The sequence below is a fragment of the Piliocolobus tephrosceles genome, chromosome 1 (assembly GCF_002776525.5).
Source record: "Piliocolobus tephrosceles isolate RC106 chromosome 1, ASM277652v3, whole genome shotgun sequence".
Lineage (NCBI taxonomy): Eukaryota > Metazoa > Chordata > Mammalia > Primates > Cercopithecidae > Piliocolobus > Piliocolobus tephrosceles.
Window position 1 is genome coordinate 164,259,215 of NC_045434.1, and position 22,599 is coordinate 164,281,813.

The following is a 22,599-nucleotide window of genomic DNA, read 5'->3' on the forward strand; positions in this document are numbered from 1 at the left end:
CTGGGCAACATAGCAAGATTCTGTCTCTACAAAAAATAAAATTAAAAAATTAACCAGGTATGGTGGTTCATGCCTGTAGTCCTAGCTACTGGGGAGCCTGAGGCAGGAGGATCCCTTGAGCCAAGGAATTCAGCACTGCAGTGAGCTGTGATTGTACAATTACACTTCAGCCTGGACATCAGAGTGAAACCCTGTCCCTAAAAAATAAAAATATTAAAATAAAATAAATTTTAATGATGTTTATTCTTCCAACTACCATAAGAATAAGTTGTATGTGGTTAGTGCCTATTGATTGAGAATGAATCAATTAACAAAAAGTTAATGTGAATCAACTTATGCTTTTGAATAAATGTGTACTTTATTAATCACAATGTTATCCACTTATACTTTAAAAATACTACTGTCTAGATGTACATGGCATTGTTTTTTTTCAGGAGATAGGAAATGTTTTGTGTGCATATAGATTTATGACCATTTGAAATAAGTCTAAAACCCCTTGGGGCATCTGTAGCCCACAGTTTGGGAGATACTGTCGTGGAAATGGGATTCACAAACTGGTGCCTCATATACCAAATTTGACTAGCAGGTGTATCCGGTTTGGCTAACTGATTATTATTGGTACATAATTAAAGATATTGCCATTGGTGGGACCTGCCCTCTTCTGTGGATTTCAGACCCACCATTCACAATTTTACTAAACTTTATTGCTACAGTTCTTTACAAATGTCTCAAAGACATTCGATTTGTGATCACGGATACAAAATAACTATATGCCTTTGACAGAATTCAGCTATGTATAATTTGTAAAACACTTGGATATCTCTGACCTTATTTCATTTCCCCCAAAACTCCTGTGATAGAGATGGGATATCATTCCTGTCTTACAGATGAGTTAACTTAGACTCCAAGAGTTTAACAACTGGCCTGATGTTGCCAAGCTGGCAAGTAGAATTGCTGAGGCTGGCATCTAGGCCTTCTGTCCCTTTCCCTCACACTACACCATCTACCTTGTAATTTGTCAGAACTCTAGACCTAGCTCGTTGTTACTGTCAAAGGATAGTCATCAAAATCAGGTCTGATGAAATAGGGGTAAGCAGCTGACCTTCAGCAAAGGCAAGGTAGGAAATCTGCCCATTTCATTTCAAAATACTTGTAAGTGGAGACAGGCAATGTGCAGGAAAGCAAATAAGAGAGTTTGTGAACAATAGACAAATTTTGTCCAAGTCAAGGGAAAATCAGCAATTGTTGAAGGCAGACAGCAAAGAGTAGAAAAAAACACTTCTCATGAACCAAAAGATCCAAGTCTTGCCTTGCTTATGCCTAGACAAACTGACTTCTCAGGATGCCTCCTTGGTTTTGTTTCTCATTTGTAAATGGGGCTGATGATGTAACACCCACCTCCCTGGTTCACTATCATGAGGATCCAACTGATTCAAAGAGGCAAAAATGTCCTGAACCACTACAATAAATGGTAGTTCTACGGTATGTAGTAAAGTCCAGGGGGCTTTCAGATAACATTTGTTTTTCCTATGGGGAATTAATTTTCAATCTACATAGTCAATGAAGCTTTTTTTGTCTCTCATAGGAAATTGTGGGTTTCTTGGAAGGCTTTGGATATCTGTGACAGACCTCAGGGACACAGATAATTTGAAAATTGCATGGTGAGTTTCCATAAAGGTCATTGCACCAGAAATCTAAGATATCAAGGTTCCTATGGATTAAGAGCTTTGTTTACTACAGCCAGTTTCGATCTTAGAGGCTGAATTTGAAATGGAGTGACCGTGAGCTTTGGATTCAAAGGGAAAGTATTTCTTATTCATGTTGATTAGGCATCAACTTTCTACAGTATCTTCTGGGTAATCTGCTGATTTCAGCTGAAATTATCTCCAAAAGTAATGGGTCCCCATCAATGGCAGTTTTCCTCAAGTGCCATAGATATCCTTTTCTCATGCTTTAAATTAAAGATCTGATTGTGGCTTCAGAATATCTCAGCAAGGAGCCCTGGGAAAATTAGCGAGGAACACGGTGGCATTTTCTACATGTTGCTATTCCCACTGCAGGGGTTCAGGGTGACCCCACTGGCAATAGCTGACCCTTTGAAGGAGGAAAATGTCAGTGGCTGTAGTATTCTCTACCATGGTTTTTTTTTTTTGTTTTTTTTTGTTTTTGTTTTTTGGCTGCTCTGCTGCTCTTGAAGCCAAGCTCTCTCACCTCTAGTTGAGATCCACTCTTCTTTGCTGTTTTAGGATTTATTGACTGCAGTTTTTGTCTCGGTCTGTTCAGGTTGCTGTAACAAACTACCATACACAGGGTGGCTTATAGACAACAAGCTATTATCTCTCATAGTTATGGAGGCTGGGAAATCCAAGATCAAGGCACCGTCTGATTAGGTGTCCGGTGAGAACTCACTTTCTATTTCATAGATGGTGCCTTCTCTGTGTCCTCACATGGTAGAAGAGGTGAGAGAGCTTTCTGGGGTCTCTTTCATCCCATTAGATTCCCATTAAGGGCACAAATTCCATTTATAAAGGCTTCACCTCCAAGACCTAATCACTTATCAAAGGCCCCACCTCTTATTACCATTACATTGTGGGTTAGGATTTCAGTAATGAATGTTGGAGAGACACAAATATTCAGCCTATAGCAATACTCAAAGCACAAAACTGATCTAAAATAGAAGAGTAGTAAATCCCCATTTAACTAGAACCTAACAAAGCAGAAAGTTAATAAGTAGGTAGAATCCTGGTCTCAAAAGTACTATATGATGATTGTTGATTTGATTGCAAGAATCAAATGAAACAGCAGAGTTTCAAGTGCCTTACAATATTCTATGTAAAGAAGCAGTTTTTAACTTACCTTACACTGAGGACTGCTTTTTAATATCAAGAAGTTTTGTGATGCATGAGGATACTTATACTTTGATACCTGTTGGATATGAGAACTAAAAGCTGTAATGAATAGTATAGTGTCATTTTTAAATAAACTTGGATGTTATGTAAATACCAACATTACATTAAAACTTACATATATCCTAATCGAGAGGCTGAGGCACGAGAATTGCTTAAACCCAGGAGGTAGAGGTTGCAGTGAGCCAAGATGGTTCCACTGCACTCCAGCCTGGGTGACAGAGCGAGATCCTATCTCAAAATATATATATACATAAAAGTAAATTGAAAAAACATACATATATTAACATTTGTGAAGCTCTAAAAGTACGTTTGAAAAACAAGAAGTCATATATTGGTAAGATTTTTTTTAGTTTACAGACAATACTTGATGATATTCATATTCTTGAACTCTTTGTAAAAAATTCATGGTTCTTACAGGCTTTGTTACCCACTGGATGAGAAATTCAGAATAAATTCTTAAATTAGTTTTGCTAATTACTTGAAAATATCTATATACATATAATGCTTATGGTGATCATGTAGCCAGACTATTTAATTTTCTCTTAAATTATTCCAGATAAACAAGAATGATACTGAAAAGTTTAAGAACTTATACATATTATTGCATTACTTCTGATTAACAATTGAACAGTATACAAATGATGCAATTTTATGGAGTTGAAAGGGATTTTAAAGATGCGAAGTCTTATGATGCAGTGGAAGAATTCAGAAAGAACCAGATTCATAGCTGGGTAGGTTCTACAGTTTTCAAGCTGTGAGCCATTGAATAAATTCAGGTTTGTAAGCCTCAGTTTTCTCATTTGAAACTTGGACATAAAACACCTACCTCATGGTATCGTTGTGAGGCTCTACATATGATAGGTATTTGGCAAATAGTAGCTATATTTGAACACATCTCCCATTTTTTTAGATAAGAAACTTAAGGGTCAGAAAGATTGAGACTTAAAGAACAAACACACAAAATGGTTTGTGGCATTTCGAAGATCTACTGACTCATGCATCTGTGTTCTACCACAGTTCTTAAATTTATACTTTCTGCTTCCTTTCCTTGAAACATTCATGCCAATTTTCCAGGCTGGAATTGGCAATGAGCTGACAGACAGAGGTTTGTTTTTTAAAAAGATGAGAGAACAACTTGCAGAATCTTTTATCCAGATTCTCAGAATGTTTTTTAGTAAATGCTTCTTATCCTAAGAACTCAAATGGTGGCTTTCCGCTCCTCCTGCCTTCTCTGATTCTGTTGCCACTTAGAAAGCCCTGCGGTTCACAGCTAATTAAAAAGGGATGGAAGAAAATTATACCTCTGTTGATGCTATTGTTTTAATCTATCTCAAAAGCTTCTTAACAGCAAAGCAAAAAGCAGTGGATGAGAGGGAGTCCTCTGTGACAAACAGGACACAGGAGACCCTAGAGTCATTTCCATGAACCCACTATCATTTCATTAAGTACTTTCTGTTGTTATACTTTCTGTTGTTAAAGATTCACGCACACACACATCCACACACTCTCTCAGACAATATTTTGGCATCTGCTAAGTCCTAGGAAAGAAGGGAGCCCCAGAGAAGAATAAAATATCATTTATATTGTGTATTTATTACATGTCCGACACTATGTTTTCCTCTTCATTCCCTCAGTTAATAATCATAAGAAGGATGTGTTCCTGTTTTATATATGAAAATACCAAAATTTTGAGAAGTTAAGATCCCACAGCTAAGTGTCAGAGCTGAAATCCAAAAATTACATCTTTATCATCAGTCCTTATAATAATCATTCACCATCTTCATCAAAATGCCTGTCATTTATTGAACACTTACTGTGAGTTGAGTCCTCTTCAAACTGCTTTGAATATGTTAATTTATTTAAGTACAATTTATGTTTTTAACTAGTTTCATCCTTACAACCCCCCTGTAAAGTAGGTACAAGTAGTGTCTCCAAAATGTCCCAAGGTGCTGCAGCTGGTAACCCAGTTAGATTCTAGAGCTGCACTCTTAACCACACTGCTCTGTGTGAATCAAAACCAGATATCTTCCAGCTCTCCACCTTGTCCCTCTAGGGCTTTGGGTGCTATTAAGCCTTTCAAGAGCTTCATAGATACAAGGGTAGCACATCTTCTTGAGCCAGCATAAGGACACAGAGTATGGATCCAATTCAGGTATACCTAGGTTAAGGTCCTCTTGTGTATTATGCTGATGTTCATCACAGCCTTGATAGTGGGTAGTAAGTACAGTTCAGGATCAAAGAGGTGAACATTATGGGTTATCTGGCTTTCTTGTTGTTTAACAAAGCAAGACATATTTTAACATGGCATAACAGTGTGACCAAGTAACTACCCATAAGGAAAGGCTTAAGGTGCCCTCCATCTAGGGACAGTGCTAATTAATGAGAAATGGGCAAGACAGTGTGGCCAGCACCTTGGACAGCCCCACTGTAGCTGTGGCTCCCAGGCAAAGCTGACCTACAATATACATCTCTGCACTGTGCTATAGGCCTTGCCCTGAAGCTGAAACTTTAAAAGCTCTTGACATTCTTGTGTGTATGTGTATGCACATGTATGTACACGTGTACCTTCATTCATTTAAAAATTTTATTTTATTGCAGTAAGAACACCTGAGATCTACTCTCTTAAACTTTAAGTGTAAACTAAAAACCAGTAGTGTAAACTGGAGGTACCATGTTCAACAGGTCTATGCTAAGATACTTAACATCACTAATCAATACGAAAATGCAAACCATGACCACAACAAGATGAATAAGCTCTTAACATTTTTGCCCTAGACTTAAAACAGTGGTTCTTAACCTTCTTGGTATATATACTCTTTTAAACAGTGAATGCAAGTGAAACACAAGATGCCCAGAAAAACTAGAATTGTGTACATACACACAAAAAACTAAATTTTAGATTATCAAAAAAATCTCCTTGGCATTCGAGTTAAGGCCTCTGTTCAGTTAAATATTGCTAGGTAACAAATTACCCCAAAACATAATTTAAAATAACAACATGTTATTTCTCATGATTCTGTGGCTTAGCTGGGAGGTCCCTCTGCTGGTTTCCCCTGGGCTCACTCAGGCAGCCACACTCCGCTAGAAGCTGAGCTGAGATGAAAAGTCCATGACAGTTTCACTCACAATGTCTAGTGGTGGGTGCTGGATCTTGGCTGGGTGCCTCAGTTCTTCCCCAGGTGGCATTTTCTCCTCCAGCAGGCTGTGCCAGCTTCTTTACATAATGGTGAGAGGGCAACATTTCTCCTTCTAGGTCCTAGTCTCCAGAGCTCACAAAAAGTCAGCTTGATATTCTAATGGCCAAAACAAGTAACAAGTCTAGCCCAGATTCCAGGGGTCAGCTCTTCCTGAAACAATCTGCCAAGAATTTTTTACCGTATTTAATTTATCACAACCTCCTTAACCTGTCTGATCAAGACAGACCCACGTAAAAAGTAGTGCAGTTCTTTCCTTGCTCTTCAACACAATTCTGTCCTAATCCATTACTTTATGTAACACTGCTGCATTTTGTATGCACTGCTATTATAATACTAATCCATTTGTGCATTGAATAAGCAATTATTGAAGATCATTTGTGAGCTAGACAAGATGCCAACTCTTTCTTAAAATTTACAGTAGCTCATCAAGTTAGTATAAGAATTTATCAGATTTCATCTCCCGCCCCCCCGCCCCCGTATTTAAAGATGACGACACTGAATCTCAGAAAGATAAAGAAATTTGCCACAATGCACATAACAAGTACATGGAAGTCTTCCACTTTAATGGTCTATTTCTTATTTGCATTTAGTCTGCTGCCCTGCTGCTCTCCATTTACCTGTCTACCTCCCCTAAAGACTGTGAGCTCTCTGAGGACATGATGCTGCATTTCTCCTTTGTGCATTATCAGTCAATACAAAATTTCTGAAAATGGTTTGTAGGCTCTCAGTAAATGTTGTTGGATGGAGAGATGAAGGGAGTTCCACATTGTGGATGCTGTATTCCTTCCTCTACAAGTATTTCTAATTTCTGTATTCTGAGCTCATGTGGTTGAGAACAATCAATTGGAAATCATAATCAATAACTTTTATCAAAAGCTTACTACATACCAAAAACTCTTAAGAATTTTTGCATATTTATTTAATATATCATCACCACCTATGAGACAAGTCCTGTCAATCTGATTTTGTTACGAAGAGCCCAGAGGTTAGAGAATAGAATTAGATCACCCAAGGTGATACCCCTATGAGGTGGCAGAGCACAACTTGAACTTAGGACTGTTTGACTCCTCAGTCCATATTCTTGGTAATTGGATTATTCAATTCACACAATCCTGTTGCCTTTCTGAAGAAAAGTTTATTAGTTCATGTGAAGGGAAACAACTATGAGATAAATCTCCCCAGCACCTACTAAATAAAATAGAAAGAAAGCTGACACTCTCTACAATCTGACTTTGTCTTTCTAGCCTGCTTCCTACTCTGTCTCTCTATAGATTGTGTATTCCTACCATGCTACTCACGCTCTCTATTGTGTGGCCTTTAATAACCTACCATATCTCTTTGCCATCCTTTCTTCACACATGAACGTTCCATCCATTCTTCACACATTGGAGTTCTCAGTCTTTATAACTAGCCTTAGTGAGTCTTCTTGGGTAAAATATTTTTTTAATTCCTGCACTTGCCAGGAACCGTCTATTTCTCGATATTCCCCTAGCAAATAATGTCTACCTTTATTTGCCTTGTTCCATCCGGTTCACTATCTACATACCTATCTTCCCCTAGACAGTAAACAACTTCCTGCCTCCATCTTTCCTTCCTTCTTCTCTTGTTTTCAGTAGGTTTTATACTTCTGCTGTGTCCCAGGCTCTATGTTATAGCCTAGGACTATAGAAATAACTAAGGCATAAACTCTGTCATCGGATAACTTACAGTGTTCGGTACAGGAAAGCCATTGAATAAGCATTGAATGAATGAATGAATGAGCTTGCTAGTGGGGAAAGCAGGGGTGTAAACAATTGTAATGTCAAATATATGCTGGAAACATGAGTAGTGCCTCACATTATAGACACTCCGTAAATACTCGTTCATTTATTTACTCTCTATAATGAAATAGGCTTAGGTTCACATCTTGATCATACATACTTGGTAATTTTGAGCAAGTCACTTTAGCTTTCTGAAGCTCAGTTATCAAAGCCGTGAAGCAATCAATAGTTACTGACCTCATAAGTTTCCATGAAATTTAAATATGTAGCAAATGTCTACAGTAAGAGCTCAATGTATTTCAGTATTCTACATTCCCCCCTTAACTTAATTCCAGAAAGAATATATAGCAATACATTGTTGGATGAATTCATGAGTGAATAAATAAATGAATAAGTGAATGCATGAGGCAAGGCTTGAGTGGAGTAAAACTCCAGGGCATGATGATACAGATGGACCCTGTGGGGCAAGAGAGCATCAACTCTCTCTAGGGGAATCAGAGCCACTAAAGCCCTGGAAATCACCCTCTTCTGTTACCCCGGCCCCTTCCCGGAGTCCATGTCCTTGCTTCTCCCCTTCACAGGGGGCCCAGATAGCTTGTTTTTCTCCTCTTTGTGTTTTGGGGATATGTGATTTTACTGTCAGCATGGTGTTTCTAATGAAAGGCAAATGGTGTCCAATGTGACTTGGAGAAAAATGTACAAACAACAACAAAATTATATGTTCTTTTTTCCTGTAGTGTTCGCAGGGAGAATATGTGACTTGTTTGCTGTCAATATGGCTTATAATGACACGGTGCACAGAAGCACTGCCAAATGTGTGCGGCATTCATTATACACATGTATTAAATGTAATGCGATATGAGTTAGGCGGCAGAGCCGATGAGAGCTGCCCTGGGGCTGATGTGGAGTTACAACACCTCTTCCCAGGGGATGATTACTGGGGAAAGGGGAAGTAGGCAGCAGCATGGGCATGAAGCAGGGTGTCTAGAATTTTGAGGACTGATTCTGAGCTAGATTGAGAGAAATGCTCAGCTCAAAGGGTCCCTAAACTTTATTTCAAAAACAAGAAATAATTTAATGACCAATTCTTGAGCTCCTACTAAGTGCCAGACTTGTAATAGGTTCTGGGAATAAGATTCTTCACCAGCTTTCAGGATGTTCGCAGATTAGCAAGCGAGACAAACAGATGGAGAGAGAATGACGGTGCACCATGATTGGTAAATGCAATGAGCTATAAGCAGAGGTTAATATGAAACTACAGATAAGATACCTAACGCAGCCTAATGTCACTTTTTCCAAGATGCCTTCCCTGACTCTTCATATGTGACCAAGTCACTCTGCAATATGCTTGCATGGCACCCTGAGCCTTTCCTTCATGGCATTAGTCATGGTCTAAAGTTACATGGTCTAAGGTTACAACTGTTTGCATGCCTGGTTCTCTGGCTCCTCTGCAAGCTCCTAAAGGTTGAGGCTGGGATCTGTTCACCTCATGCCTCCGTGGCTTAGGCCTAGCCCAAAGATAACACTTGCAATTGTTTGTGGAGGAATTGAAGGAATTAATTGTCCCACATGCTGAGAGGCAGAGCTTGGCTAGAACTGGACTCCCTAAAAAGAGCAGAAAGGACTTCTTCAGCCTCCAAAGATCTCTTCGTTCTCTGAAATCTAGCACTTACAGCCATTTCCATTTCCTGAGTCACCAGATACTGTCCTGTTTCATCTTTTATACTACTGAATAAAAATAGTATAAAAGTATATATTTATACTACCTTATTCAACTATTTTTAAAATATTTAACACTTGCATAGATTTCCTTTTTTTTTTCTTTTTTCTTTTTCTTTTTTTTTAAATTTGGTCCTCTTACTGGACTATGAGCTTTTTGGGAGTTAAAAAGAGATAAAGGAAATTTTCCTGTATTGAGTTTGTATAATGTACCAAGCATCATATCATGGCCATCACATACAGGAGTTTTTAAAAAATCTTCATGACAGTCCTTAGAAACAGTTATTATCCGTCTTTTGCAGGAGAGAAATTTTGGGCTCAGACAGTGAAACACAGTAATTTGAGTGATAACACACAGTAAGGACATGGCTGAGCTGGGACTCAAACCTAGGTCTTTCTGATTCCAAAGCCTATGACGTGGCCACTGCCTTTCCAGTGTGAGCCCTAATTACCACACGGCCTGGGCTTCCTGTGCCAGACAACACCATCTCTCCCTCCTCTCCCACACGCCTCACCATAGCAAGACCTGATGGCTATAAGCCCAGGCATCGTGGAGGCTGCAGCAGAAATGTGCTCTGGCATCTTAGGATGCTGCATAAGGTATGCCAGCAAGAGGAAGAACAGTTGGTGAACAGTTGGTAAGTGGATATTTTTATGCAAGGGTTGCCTAGAGAGAGGAGAAAGAAGAGCGAAAAAAACTGTTTATAAAGAAGCCACAATTAATAAGGTCTTTGTTAGCTTTTTGGATTTCGATTTTCAAGTCCATTGCTTTGGGTTTAAATGGAAGCAGAAAGGTCCCCAAGGAGCCAAACTCCCAGCTTCCAAAGCATGAAGACATTTAGGAAACCGATCCCAGCCTGAGTGTGCTGAAGATTTTAAGTATTCAGCAAGGAGTGCAAAGATGCTGTGAATTCCTTTGGACAGCTTCTCATCAGGATTGTTTATATTGCAGCATACTCAGTATGTGAGCTTAAGAGCTACAAGTTAATAAAAAAAAAGTAAAAGAAAAAGAAAGCACCATCCTTAGAATATCCAAGAGAACCACAACCACTCTAATATTTTGGCTACCATTTTACATCCCTCTCCAAGCCTCAATGTTCTCATCTATAAAATGGGAATAATAGTATCCATCAAAGTGCGTTATAGCGAGGATGTGAAAATGCCCTGTAAACCTTAAAACAATTTATAAATGAGACCATTGCTTTTTGAATACTTTTTGAAAAAAGTAGAATACTTTTTTATGTAAAGCCCTCTACTTCCCTTATCTCTTTTTACACATACATTCATTCTTCAATAATTTAAAAATACATACACCGCTGCCATTTATTAGAGTACTTAGACTATGCAAGATCCATATTTTGCTATATCCATATTTTGATCCTGGCACTGACCCTGTGAGGTAAGTGCATTCCCCACTTCACCTCTCCTATATTGTAGTTGAAGTGGAAGCTCAGTGAAAGGTTAAGGAATATAACCAAGGTCAGTAATAAGCAGAGTCAGCAACAAAGACTGCTCTGGAGTGGACAGTTGGTCTAGATTCCAAGTGCTGACCACTTGGCTACAGTGGTTTTCTGCCTGCTACTTGCCACGAGCCTTGTAGCCATCCAAAGAGTTAGCATACGAACAGGCATTCTGTTAGGGCTGACTTTGTGTCCTCCCAAAAGAAGACATATTAGACTCCTAACCCCTGCTTCCTCAGAATGTGATCTTATTTGGAGACAGAGTTTGACAGTGGTAAGCAAATTAAAATGAAGTCATTAGAATGGTCTCTAATTTAATAAGACTGGCATCCTTATAAAAAGGGATATGGACACAGAGACGAAAGTATAGAAGGAAGATGATATGGGGAGACATCTTATAAAAGGGGATATGGACAGGACACAGAGACGAAAGTATAGAAGGAAGATGATGTGAGGAGACATAGAAAGAGGACAAAAATCTACAAGCCAAGGAGGGAGGCCTGGATCACATCCTTTTCTTATAGCCCTTAGAAGAAACCACCCTGCTGAAACCTTGATTGTGTACTTCTACCCTCAGAACTGTGAAACAATACATTTCTGTTGTTTAAGCCACCCAGTTTGTGGCACTTTGTTTATGACAGCTTTCACAACCTAATGCCTATTCTGAATCCTCTTTTCTGGATGAGGCTCCGGAAGAGGAAGAGATTAAGGTGACTTACTCAAGAGGTAGGTGAGATGGCTGAGATTTGCACCCCATGTTCTGTCCACTCCTGCACATTGATTGCTAAAAGAAAGCTCCTTGGAGGCAGATATTTCTCTTGGTTGTATTCACTGCAGTGCGTGGTGTTTATATCAGTGCCCAGCATATTATAAACCGATACTTGTTGAATAAATGAATCGATGAATGAATGCATGATCTTTCTACCAACTTACCCAGTGTATCACAGCTAGATTAAAATGATTTTTAAAAAGCATATCAGGCTGGGTATGGTGGCTCACTCCTGTAATTCCAGCACTTTGGGAGGCCAAGGCAGGTGGATCACTTGAGGTCAGGAGTTCAAGACCAGCCTGACCAATATGGTGAAACCCCATCTCTACTAAAAATACAAAAAAATTAGCAGGGGATGGTGGTGGACACCTGTAATCCCAGCTACTTGGGAGGCTGAGGCAGGAGAATCACTTGAGCCTGGTAGGCGGAGGTTGAAGGGAGCTGAGATCATGCCACTGCGCTCCAGCCTGGGCAACAAAGTTAGACTCCATCTCAAAAAAAAAAGAAAAGAAAAGAAAAGAAAAAAAAGGCACATTATACTGGAACAAGAGTTTCAACAATTTACAGTCGTTGTCAGAACAAAGAGTTTCATACTTTGTATTCAAATTCTTCCCACAATCAGAGACTTATAAACAAGTTTTCAAACAAATTCCTTTGAAGTCTTGTTTCATGGATTGTCAGGTGTGAAACTCCAAAGTGTGAAACTCCAAAGTGCTAATTCTTATTTGTACTTGGAAACCAGTGACTCACCTGCCTTCCTACCTCTGGTTTCTGCCCATGTTGCAATTCCATCAGTTTTTTCTTTCTACCTCATTGACCAACCCTCAGTTTTCCTTTACTGGCTCTTCCTCGTTTTTCCAAACTCTGAACTGTGGTGTGGTCCAGGATTCTGCTTTTCTCACTTTTTTGGTAACCCCATCCAGTCTTTTAGTTTTAAATACTATTTATGTGCTAATATCCAGATTGGTATCTCCTGCCTACACTTCTATACTGAACTGTAGACCTGTATATATTCAATAATCTTTTTAATATTTCCATATGAATGTCTAATATATCTCTCAAAGTCAGTATGTTCAAAACCAAACTCCTGATTTCTCCTTTCACCCTAAATAACATACAGCTTCACTTACAGACCTCCCTACCTTAACAAATGTCAGCTTTATCCTTCCATTGCTTAGGCTGAAACCTTGGGGCTTCTTTTGACTCCTTTTCTCACACCTAATATCCACTTATTCAGCTGATTCCATAGTATTACTTACAAAAAATCTTGAGGATGTGGCCACTTCTCACTACCTTCACTGTTACCATCATCCATTTTGCCTAAATTATTGCATTAGCTTCTTACTTGGTCTTCGACATCCAGTCATGTCCCTGTACAATCTCTTCACACATTTTCCTGAACAAGCGTATTAAAATGTAAGTCAAATCACGTGCTCCTCTGTTCAAAATTTTCCAACAGACCTATGTAATTTAGCATTTCACCACCTCTCTGATTCTATTTCCTTCATTTCCTCATTCACCGGATGACATTCAGTTTTATTTACATGGCCTACGACCAAGTTTGCAAAGAAACAAGCTCTGGTAGATCCAAGGTTTTTCTGAGGGAGTAATTTCAGTATAATTCTTTGAATAAGCTAACTCTTCTCCACATCTACTCCACCAATACCTCCCAAACTCTTTCCAAGATGGGTCCTAACTAGACCACATGTTGCTCAACTCCTTACTGAAATATCCACTTCAGTTGCATATGATTTTTCTCATTATATCATTAGCTGTAGGAGTATCCAATCTAGAGTGGTTACACGTACCATTACAACTTCTCTATTTTGATCAAATTTCATCGGAATGAAGCTTCGCTCGTTCTTATGGTTACAAGAAGGTAAAAAGGTGGCAATCTTGTTATCATGTCTGCTTTCTGCCTGTTTTGGTGTGCTGGATGTCTTTATTTAACAAAGTTTTCCCTCCACCCTTCTCTGCCTGCCCCAGGAGGCTGACCTGTATGAAATACATAAATGGCCTTCTGTACCTTTAAGGCCTCTGGTTAAAGTAAAGCAGAAGAGTGAGATCAGGGTATTTTTTTCCCTGAAGTCCTCCCAGTGGAGTCACTTGGTTTGGCTGTCTCAGATGTCACTAATCCCTTCAAGGGGGCTGCTCTACAGGACTCCCTCTCATTCAGAGTTCTCTCCCACCTCTTCCCCTCTAGCCTGCGGTGGTAACCTCCACTATTATCAGCTCTGGGTTACTGCTCCATCCCCTAGGATTCCCTTCCCTTGCTTACACCTTTATAATTAGTCTCTCCTTGAGCTCTTCTCACTTGAGTGTGCTGTCAGTTTCTTGCTGGGACCCTGACAGATATATCTGATGATCTGTAAACATTCCCCTGACTTAGTACACTTTATCTGTGGTAATCAGATCTGACATATTGCTTTCCTCTGACACAACAGATTCTTTTCCTGATCAATACTGCTCAACTGAACAAGAGAAAGTCTATCTCTCACTAGGAAGGCGAGTTTCTGAAGCCAGACTGACCCATCCTGTAATCCTAGATTAGACAATGACCAACTGCCTTAACTTCTTGGCATTTTACTACTCACCAAATCTTGTGCATTTTAAAATGGGAACGATATGACTGATATAGATCAGTATATACTATATCATTAGCAAATATTAATTTATGTTTTTCCTCTTTACCTTGGTGCATTTGTTTTTCTAGCTCATTTTTTTTTTCTTCTGCTTCATTTTGGTTAATCCAGTACCTTAAATCTCAATGGAGCTCATGGAGTAGCAGTGTGTAATTTGCAGTCAGATAATTTTCTCATCAGTGGGAGTTGCTCTTGTGCTAATTTGGGCTGTATCCTCTATTTCAGTCTTTTGTCTTATTTGTAAAAAGCGTATCGTATTATTCCAACTTCTACACTTTTCTTTGTAAGCTTGTACATCGTAACTGAAAGTGAAACCTTAGAAAATGATATTCCATCCTCAGAGTCGTTGACAAGACACTCAAGACGCTACTATTAGGGAAAATCTAAGTGTACTGTTTTCTGAATATAGGGGTCTTTCTCTGCTCTTGCATGTGGAAAGGACAAGGGACTAAGTCAGATTAACTGGGATCCTAGATTTCCCTCAGCTACCTGTCCTTTTGGGGCTGGAGTCAAGGTCATATTGAGCAGTGCCACTAAGGCTCCTCACAGGAAGTTTATGGGATGGTTGAGGTGAAGAAAGAGAGGTTTAATCAGGAGGGAGGAGACCTGCCATGAGCCTCAAGGTTCATGGCACATCAGAGAGGCTAAAAGCGGAAACATTGAGTGCCAGAGTTCAAGCTGGAGGTAGAAATACAACAGACTGTATATCTCAAAGTAGAGAGCATGAAGAATATTTTCAGACACAGAAAAGACAGTGGCAAAATAAGGTGTGGATATAAGCCAAGATCCATTCAGGAACACATTGGACAAACAGGGCCACTGTGCCCCTTAGGGAAAGGCTTGGCATGGTCACACCAAGTTAAAGACCAAAGCTGAAAGTGGCTTTATCTTTAGGTCCTTTGCCTCTCTGAGCCCTAGGACTCATGGCAGCTAATAGGGATAACACAGCTTGCGCTATTTGTCACCTAGAACTGTTATAAGGACAAAATGAAGTAACGGGTGTGAAGGCACTCTATAAACCACAGAACACTACACAAAAGTGAGGATCCAGCAGCTCTTTTATCACACAGAGCTCAACTCTTCTCTAAGAGAGTGCATACCTGGTCAGTTGGAGTCAGACTAATCCTGAACTCCATCTCCACCAGGGATGCATTAGTCAATAGAAAAAGTATACTCAAAGGAATTTAAGCAAAAAAGTCAACCAAAGGCATACTGCAGGAAAGTTGCTGGATGGCTGGGCTTGCAGGATGACAAGTTACTGGGTCTTCAGACACAAATCAACCTTGCTCCATGTGTAGTCTCTTCTTTTTCCTATGGTTCTATTTCACTGGGTTACCATCATAGCCCCGCTTTCTTCTTGAGGCTGAAGCATGGTCATTGTAACTCCTGGACATGCCACTTCCTAGCAACATCACCCAAAAGGAGTGACCTATCTTTTCTTAGTTCCATTTTAAAAGTTCCTGAGTGAGCTTGTCCTGGCTTGGATCGCATGCTCATTCAATGACCTGGCTTGGGTCACATGCCTATTCTATGCCAGAGCATGGCACCTGTGATTGGTACTTCTGTATGCTTTAGATCATGGAAGGGAGTGTTCCTTAACTATTCCTGGAAGGAAAAGTGCTGAAAAGACCAAAAAATAGATTGCCACTACAGGGATATAATAAACGCTATGTCCTGTAACCTGTTTTTATGGCCAAAACATCCGAACCTCATACCCACTGGAAGCACATAGAGAAGAGGATTGATAGTGAATTAGTCAGGGTCCTGGCAAGGAACAGATGGTACACTCAGAAAGGGGGTCTAAGGAGGCTTTAGAGAAAGTACTATTTTTGAAGATATGGGAAGGGTTAAGAAAAACCAAAAAGGGAGTTGGTGGTGAAATATCCAATGTTCCTCTCAGTGGGCAGCCAGTTATGTCTCTTGGCCTGAAAGGGAAAGGGAGGTATGGTTATCTAAACATTGAGACATGTAGCCATAGGGTAAGGCCAGCAGACAGGGGATGTGGCCATAGTATAGGAACCCAGCCACTGCCAATCAGCAGATAAATAGGGAAGGGCTAACCTTTCTCTCCTCTCACCTGCCTATTTCATGCTGGCATTCTCATTGGCCAGTTACAACTAGAACTCAGAATTCAATGAGCTCAGCTCGATGGAGTCCTTAGCAGTTAGATTCCAGGGCACAGAGCAAGGTGGAGAAGAATGGAAAAGCAATCTGAAGGGCAAATGGAGGATGTCCTGCACCAGGGTGCATCTGCTCCCTTTGGCACAAAAGATAGGCCTAGTTGGAGTCCACTCTGTAAAATGGGACATCTTAAAAGAATAATGGAATTTGAGGGCTAGAGGGGTCCTTAAGATCATTCAGACCAGAGTTTATAAACTTGCCTATATCTAGCATTCAGGTATGGCTTACATGGCTGATGTGGCTTTAATACCAAAAACCAAACACAAGCAGGCAATAAACAAAACTCCAAATTTAACATTAATATCCGTAGGTCAGGTATGCACTTTCCAGTTCACCAGAATTATCATCATTCCCTATTGTGTAAAGCCCATGTATACATTCTTGCCTCCCAAAAGTAATTGACACGAGCACCTGTAAATAGAAAAGTCAAGCTTCTTCATTTTTCAGATAAAGAAACTAGAATGGCAAGGAAACTTGTTTGCCCATGGCTGTACAGCCTTGGTGGGAATTCTGTCTGCACAGACAAAAATAGAAATGTGTAAATATGAGGACTTAATGAAAGAGTTGTTTGTCTCCATAAGATGAGACTCCATGGGAGCCACCATCACACATGGGAGGGACTATCATTTGAAGCAAGAGTTACACAATGATTCTACCTGCTCCTTGTGTCCTTAGAAGGTGGAAATAGAACAATAGGGAAAGGTGATTATGGTCAGTGCAAGTTAGAGCTTGCAAAAGGCTATTCAAAATGGACCGGGCCTCCGTTCATCCTCGCTTCCCATCTGTGCAGCTGATCAATTAACAGAAATGGAATCACCCCTTAGTGTGGATGGTGTTGAACCCTGCTCTTAGAGCCCTCCTCCTATGAGTTGAGCTGATGCTGAGTTGAATTGGAATGAGAGGAATGTGTCGTCTTGGCTTTTTTCCATGGAATATCTTTCATTTTATTCCATTCTTTTGGGGACATGTGGGTAGGAAGGCTTTATTTTGCTTTGCTCTCTTCTCAGAATCCCTAGCCTTCCTCCCATCAAGAATTTAGAAGTTTGTCCTCTGTTTGCCTTTACCTATTACTCTCAAATACCCTCCCTCTTTTCCACTCAGACCCATTTCTTTTCTGTCCCCACATGTGTTAGGCTCATTTACTCCTGCACCTGAATCCTCAGGATGTGGTTAGTGAATATACTGGTTTGGTTGTAATAATAGAGATCAAAGAGTGGTGGCTTAACTGGAAGGAGGAGTGCAGCAGCTGTTGGGCTGTCTGGATGGGAAGGGTGGCTGTGCTCAACAAAGTCACCAGGAACTCAGTTTCTTCTTTCTATTGCTTCATCATCCCCCATTGTCTTTATGAACAAAGATGACTCTTCCCCATCATACTCCCATGCCAATCCTCAAGAGAGGGGAAGAAGACACACAGAACAAGTAAATTCATTTTAAGAAGTGATCCACAACAATGCTTCTTATCACATCCTGTTGTTCAGAACTTATTCATGTGGTGGTTCCTAGAGGCAAAAAAAAAAAAAAAAAAAAAAAAAGGTCAAGAAGTAGCAGGTAGCCACATCTGAGCTAAATTGAGGGAGGGGAATGTAGGATGAGGTACATTAGTAAAAGGAAGAAAGAGTGAATGGATATTGAGAACCAGTGAGTCCACCGAAGATGCACTGTATAAACAGAATGACTTCCTTTTGCCCTCTGAAACCAAAGCTCATCCTCTTTCAAATACCAGTTTAAATCTGCTCACTCTTTTAAGTTTTCCCAAAGAATCATCCTTAAGATGGGTCTCAGTATTCTAAGAGGACTGGGTTTAATGTTATATCTGTAGTATGTACTCAAGGAATATGTGGGGAGTTGGTTCGAATGCTGCCAACCATCTTTGCCATTGTCCACGGTCCGGCAAAGGGAGGGAATGATTACATGAGCTTACATTCACTGGGCATCTACTAAGCACCACGTGCTGTACTAACTGTTATGAGCATTACCTCAATCTATCATTGTAATTGCTCTAGGAATTAGGTACTGTAGTCCATTTGCCAGATGAGGAAACTAATACTCTGTGACATCACTTTCCCAAAGCTCTGCAGCTAGGAAGTGCCATATTCCGAATTTAAACATGAAACTGTCTCCAAGGTTTATCGCTTATTTCAACACATTGAAACTTTTCTGTAAAGAGCTTTGCAATAGGGAAGCTTCACAGAACTGAAACAACTGGGTAAGTCAGTGTTTGTACATTGGTCAAACTGGTAATTTGAAGAATACAGGCAAGGAAAAATGAATCTAGCCTATTATCCATTGGGCTAATTTAAGTTTCCAGGGGAGTGTGTATATATATATATGTGTGTGTGTGTGTGTGTATGTGAATCAGGCTTCTCTTCCCTGAGCTGTTTTAAGAAAGTAGTACGAAAGACTACCCCCCTAACCCCCCAATTTCTATCCTTCCTTGATCTCTTCCATGATTTTCTCTTGGGGAAAAGGAGCAGATTGAAAACTGTTGCTATATATGTAACCATTGAAATAGATGCTCTGCCTATAAAAATAAACTTGTGCCAGGGTCTAACAAATTATGTGTTAACATGGCAGCTCACTAGTCTGCAGGGGAATTGCATTCACTGTCCTGATCAGAGTACATACTTCCAAGCCTCCCTATTCGTTAGTTCCTTAGCTCGGCATGGCTGAGAACTTATTCCGCATTCAGTACAGCAAGCATTCTTGAGTACCACAAGGTGCCTGTTTCCAAATTAGGAACTGAAGATCAGAAGTGAAGAAAACAAAGGACTTGTCCTCAGGGATATGAGTCCACAGGGAGAACAAAACAGGAGAAACAAATAACAGTAGTGCCATCAGATTTGTCTAACAGGTGAAGTGTACTTAAGGTGCTATTGATTTAAAAGAGAGGATTTGTTTCCGAGTTGAAGAGGAGACATAATGTCTGAGCTAAGTTTTGAAACATAGGAGATAATCAGATGACAGAGAGGGTATTCCAGGCAGAGGGAATAGAATATACAAAGACAAGGAAGCACGAAACAGCATATGTTTTGGGAACCATAAGTACATCCAAAACTTTGCAATATGAAATTATTATGTCAACTTCAAGACTCTATTTGATGGGTGATGGAGAGGAATAAAGGATTTTAAATAGGAGAATGAAGTGATCCCATTTACGTTTTAGAAATATCCCACCTGGACAATGTTAGGAGGACATGGAGAAATGAGGAACACCTGTTAGAAAGCAGTGCTAGTGATCAAAGATGAGAAACGATGAAATATAAGGTATGTGATGGTCTCGGAAGAGAAGCTAGTGGTTGAATATAGGAAAAATAGCTAACACTTATTAACGATTTGCTATGTGCCAGGTACTGTTTTATGTTCTTTGATATGGTAACTTACTTCATCCTCCTAACCTTCGAAGAGGTAGATATTATTATTATCAATATTTTAGAGCTGAAGAAACTTAGGTACTAAACCCAGCCAAAACTTTGCAGAACCAGGATTTCAGGCCAGTCTGGTCCCAAAGCCTTCTCTCTTAAGCTCTGAATGGGGATGCTTTAATTTGCTTTTCTTATTGAAATATTAGGCTAAGATTATCCTTGAAGGGCATGAGATAAGCCATCTTGCAAGGAAGAGGTTTAACAGAGCAGAGTGACAAATGATCTCAGTACTCAACTAGTTCAACAACCTTGGGACAACATGATAGTCTGTAACCTCATCTGTGACATGGAGATATCTATACACCCTTGCTAGGACTTTTCTGAGGATTTAAGGGACAGTACGCTTTCAAAGGGACAACTCCAGTGCCTGAAAGTTAGCAAGCAATTCTCAAACACTAGTTTATTTTTTCTTTCCTCTTGGAGGATACTGAAACTTTTGCAGCTCCTATTAAAGTTTTTATAAAGAGAGATGAAAATTATTAGACTGCTGAAAATAAATAAATTATGGCTACCTGCAAAAATATAGATGAATCTTGGAAAAATAATGTTGGGTGAGAAAAGAAAATCTCAGTAGACCACGTATAGTAGGATTCCATTTTCGTAAAGTGTAAAAACAAGCAAATCTAAGTAATGTATTCTTTAGAAATATGTGTGTATGTGTGTGTGTATATATATGTGTGTCTGTGTGTGTGTGTATGTGTGTGTGTGTATAGATAGATAGATAGATAGATAGATAGATAGATAGATAGATAGATAGATAAAGAGTTGCTTAATACAGGGGTCTCCAATCCCCAGGCCATGGACCAGTACTGGGCTATGGCCTGTTATGAACTGGGCTGCCCAGCAGGAGGTGAGAGGCTGATGAGCAAGCCTTGCTGCCTGAACTCCACCTCCTGTCAGATCAGCAGTGGCATTAGATTCTCATAGGAGCATGAACTCTATTGTGAACTGCACATGCAAGGGATCTAGGTTGTGCACTCCTTATGAGAATCAGACTAATGGCTGATGATCTGAGGTGGAACAGTTTCATCCCCAAACCATCCCCCCACCCCCTTCTCATGGAAACATTGTCTTCCATAAAGTCTGTCCCTGGTGCCAAAAAGGTTGGGGACTGCTGACTTAACATAACACTAAGAATGGTGATTGCTGCTGGAAAAGAAGGCAAGGACACGGGTTAAGGGAGGAGCGTGTAGTTGGTGCAATGGTGGATTGCTGGTGAGTGCATGGATGTTCATAACATTGTTATTATTAATATTAATCCTTTGTAGGCATTAAATATTACATATGTTACATTCAAACAGATAATGAAGGAAAAATAGTATCCAAGGAGGTAGATTAGGCTTTAGGCCTGACTTGATTCAAGATCTAAACAAAGACCCAAGGCTCTATTTCTTAGCTTGGCTTTCTCTAGGTTAACAGATTCTTCAATCTGAATAGTGGTGGCTTCCCCAGTAACTTCAGACTCACATTGTTTTAATACCCAGTCAAGAACAAGAGAGAACATCTCCTTCGCCAATAGCTCAAGAGGAAGATTCAGAGCTGAATCTCATCAGCCCTGATTGGCCTGGGCCTGGGAGCCTGAATCAATGCCTTTGGCCAAGGTGTGCATTAACTGACTTAGTCTAGGTCTTATGCTGGACTCCTGTGTCCTGGGCTAGAATCAACTAGACTCAAAGCACATTGGTTGAGAATGAGGGGGCAGGGTGGCTACTTCAGAGCCAAATCAGGATATTGATGCCACACAAATAAATAGATGTCAATGGTAAAAACAGCAAATGCCCACAAGAGCCATTTCCAGTCCTTGCATTTTTATGATTATACAAGGAATACATAGATACTATAGACATTTTTTAAAGTTCAGAAAAGCATGAGGACAAAAATAAAAGTCATCAGCAACCTTGCTAAACAGAGAAAACCAATGTTAACCTTTAGACTTATTTTTTCCAGTCCTTTCTTTAGGCCTTTTATTGCTTTGGTGATTATGTATTCAATTATATAATGTGTCTTCTTTTTACTTAACGAACACATCATTGTTTTCACAAGCTAAATTCATAGTCTACTACTGAAGAAGTAGTTATGCAGGTAGTTATGTAGTTTCCAGAGATATACCTGAGCTCAGTCTCCAAGGAAGGTTAGTGAAGCAGGTGAGAGGCAGAGGTTGTAGAGCAGAAAGGGATCCAGGCCAAGGGGCTAGCATAAGCTCAGGCATGGAGGTAAGAAGTACCATACTGTTTCTTGAGCCCAAAGTGTAATGCACGGAGCAAAAAGGGATGAACCTGAAGAGGAGGCTACAGGAGGCCTTGCATGCTCTGCAAGAGAATTTGAACATTTCAGAAGGAGACCACGGTTTATTTTAGTTTGGGATTGTGATCTGTGCCCCCGTTCAGAACACACTCACTATCTGAATTGTCTTTCAGGTCTTCCGTATGTCTATCAGTCTTACACATTCTTTAACGGAAAATAATCAGCTGCCCACTCCAGAAGTTCCACTTCGCAAATTCCTTCCACCATTCTCCATGGGTGTCAATTTCTCCCTCTTC

General features: G+C 39.9%; 1 protein-coding gene across 2 annotated transcripts in view; it reads left to right on the forward strand.

Annotated features, from left to right (window-relative positions):
- DAB1 (DAB adaptor protein 1) overlaps positions 1–22,599 on the forward strand; it is a 1,195,266-nt gene that overhangs the window by 261,628 nt on the left and 911,039 nt on the right. Inside the window, exon 2 of one of the 2 annotated variants that reach the window (XM_023187722.2) lies at positions 1,586–1,661. The exons of the other annotated variant lie outside the window; for it this stretch is intronic. The gene's annotated coding sequence lies outside the window, so the exon portion shown is untranslated. The remainder of the gene's footprint in view (positions 1–1,585; positions 1,662–22,599) is intronic. 2 annotated transcript variants of the gene reach the window in all.